The 2,773-nt window shown below is 39.0% G+C and overlaps 1 non-coding gene across 1 annotated transcript; it reads right to left on the bottom strand.

The window, feature by feature from the left end:
- Window positions 1-2,112: 2,112 nt before the first annotated feature.
- Window positions 2,113-2,219, bottom strand: LOC128049070 (U6 spliceosomal RNA). Its single transcript, XR_008199443.1, has one exon. It is a non-coding gene; the product is annotated as a U6 spliceosomal RNA (small nuclear RNA).
- Window positions 2,220-2,773: the final 554 nt, after the last annotated feature.

Genomic DNA, 2,773 nt, shown 5'->3' with positions numbered 1-2,773 from the left:
GTGTCATCTGCATATCTGAGGTTATTAATATTTCTCCAGCAATCTTGATTCCAGCTTGTGCTTCCTCCAGCCCAGCGTTTCTCATGATGTACTCTGCATATAAGTTAAATAAGCAGGTGACAATATACAGCCTTGACGTACTCCTTTTCCTATTTGGATCCAGTCTGTTGTTCCAAGTCCAGTTCTAACTGTTGCTTCCTGACCTGCATACAGATTTCTCAAGAGGCAGGTCAGGTGGTCTGGTATTCCCATCTCTTTCAGGATTTTCCACACTTTCCACTTCTGTGATCCACACAGTCAAAGGCTTAGGCATAGTCAATAAAGCAGAAATAGATGTTTTTCTGGAACTCTCTTGCTTTTTCCATGATCCAGCGGATGTTGGCAATTTGATCTCTGGTTTGTCTGCCTTTTCTAAAACCAGCTTGAACATCTGGAAGTTCACAGTTCATGTATTGCTGAAGCCTGCTTTGGAGAATTTTATTTTATTATTATTTTTTAAGTTATTATTTATTTTTAAAATATAAATTTATTTATTTTAATTGGAGGCTAATTACAATATTCTATTGGTTTTGCCATAAATCAACATGGATCCTCTACAGGTGTACACATGTTCTCCATCTTGAACACCCCTCCCTCCCTCTCCATCTCATCCCTCTGGGTCATCCCAGTGCACCAGCCCCGAGCATGTTGTATCATGCATCAAACCTGGACTGGTGATTCGTTTCACATATGATATTATACATGTTTCAATGCCATTCTCCCAAATCATCCCACCCTCTCCCTCTTCCACAGAGTCCCATGTCTGTGTCTCTTTTGCTGTCTCGCATACAGGGTTATCGTTACCATCTTTCTAAATTTTATATATATGTGTCAGTATACTATATTGGTGTTTTTTGTTCTAGCTTACTTCACTTTGTATAATCGGGTCCAGTTTCATCCACCTCATTAGAACTGATTCAAATGTATTCTTTTTAATGGCTGAGTAATACTCCATTGTGTATATGTACCACTGCTTTCTTATCCATTCGTCTGCTGATGGACTTCTAGGTTGCTTCCATGTCCTGGCTATTATAAACAGTGCTGTGATGAACATTGGGGTACATGTGTCTCTTTCATTTCTGGTTTCCTTGGTGTGTATGCCCAGGAGTGGGATTGCTGGGTCGTATATCAGTTTTATTTTTAGTTTTTTAAGGAATCTCCACACTGTTCTCCATAGTGGCTGTACTAGTTTGCATTCCCACTAATAATGTAAGAAGGTTCCCTCTTCTCCACATCCTCTCCAGAATTTATTGCTTGTAGACTTTTGATAGCAGCCATTTTGACTGGTGTGAAGTGGTACCTCATTGTGGTTTTGATTTGCATTTCCCTGATAATGAGTGATGTTGAGCATATTTTCATGTGTTTGTTAGCCATCCGTATGTCTTCTTTGGAGAAATGTCTGTTTAGTTCTTTGGCCCATTTTTTGATTGGGTCATTTATTTTTCTGGAATTGAGCTGCAGGAGTTGCTTGTGTATTTTTGAGATTAATTCTTGGTCAGTTGCTTCACTTGCTATTTTCTCCCATTCAGAAGGCTGTCTTTTCACCTTGCTATAGTTTCCTTTGTTGTGCAGAAGCTTTTAAGTTTAATTAAGTCCCATTTGTTTATTTTTGCTTTTATTTCCAATATTCTGGGAGATGGGTCATAGAGGATCTTGCTGTGATTTATGTTGGAGAGTGTTTTGCATATGTTCTCCTCTAGGAGTTTTATAGTTTCTGGTCTTCTGTTTAGATCTTTAATCCATTTTGAGTTTATTTTTGTGTATAGTGTTAGAAAGTGTTCTAGTTTCATTCTTTTACAAGTGGTTGACCAGTTTTCCCAGCACCAGTTGTTAAAGAGATTGTCTTTTCTCCATTGTGTATTCTTGCCTCCTTTGTCAATGATAAGGTGTCCATAGGTGCATGGATTTATCTCTGGGCTTTCTATTTTGTTCTGTTGATCTATATTTCTGTCTTTGTGCCAGTACCATACTGTCTTGATGACTGTGGCTTTGTAGTAGAGCCTGAAGTCAGGCAGGTTGATTCCTCCAGTTCCATTCTTCTTTCTCAAGATTGCTTTGGCTATTTGAGGTTTTAAAAATATGGAACGCTTCACAAATTTGCATGTCATCCTTGCACAGGGGCCATGCTAATCTTCTCTGTATCATTCCAATTTTAGTATATGTGCTGCCAAAGCGAGCACTGGTTTGGAGAATTTTAAGCATTACTTTACTAGCATGTGAGATGAGTGCAGTTGTGCGGTAGTTTGAGCATTCTCTGGCATTGCCTTTCTTTGCAATTGGAATGAAAACCGACCTTTTCCAGTCCTGTGGCCACTGCTGAGTTTTCCAAATTTGCTGGCATATTGAGTGCAGCACTTTCACAGCATCATCTTTCAGGATTTGAAATAGCTCAACTGGAATGCCATCACCTCCACTAGCTTTGTTTGTAGTGATGCTTTCTAAGGTCCACTTGACATCACATTCCAGAATGTCTGGCTCTAGGTGAGTGATGACACCATTGTAATTATCTGGGTCATGAAGATCTATTTTGTACATTCTTCTGTGTATTCTTGCCACCTCTTCTTAATATCTTCTGCTTCTGTTAGGTCCCTACCATTTCTGTCCTTTATTGAGCCCATCTTTGCATGAAATGTTCCCTTGATATCGCTAGTTTTCTTGAAGAGATTTCTAGTCTTTCCCATTCTGTTGTTTTCCCCTATTTCTTTGCATTGATCACTGAAGAAGACTTTCTTAT

This window comes from Budorcas taxicolor, chromosome 5 (genome assembly GCF_023091745.1).
Source record: "Budorcas taxicolor isolate Tak-1 chromosome 5, Takin1.1, whole genome shotgun sequence".
NCBI lineage: Eukaryota > Metazoa > Chordata > Mammalia > Artiodactyla > Bovidae > Budorcas > Budorcas taxicolor.
The sequence above is the reverse complement of the archived record's forward strand: the minus strand, read 5'-3'. Positions and strand labels throughout refer to the sequence as shown.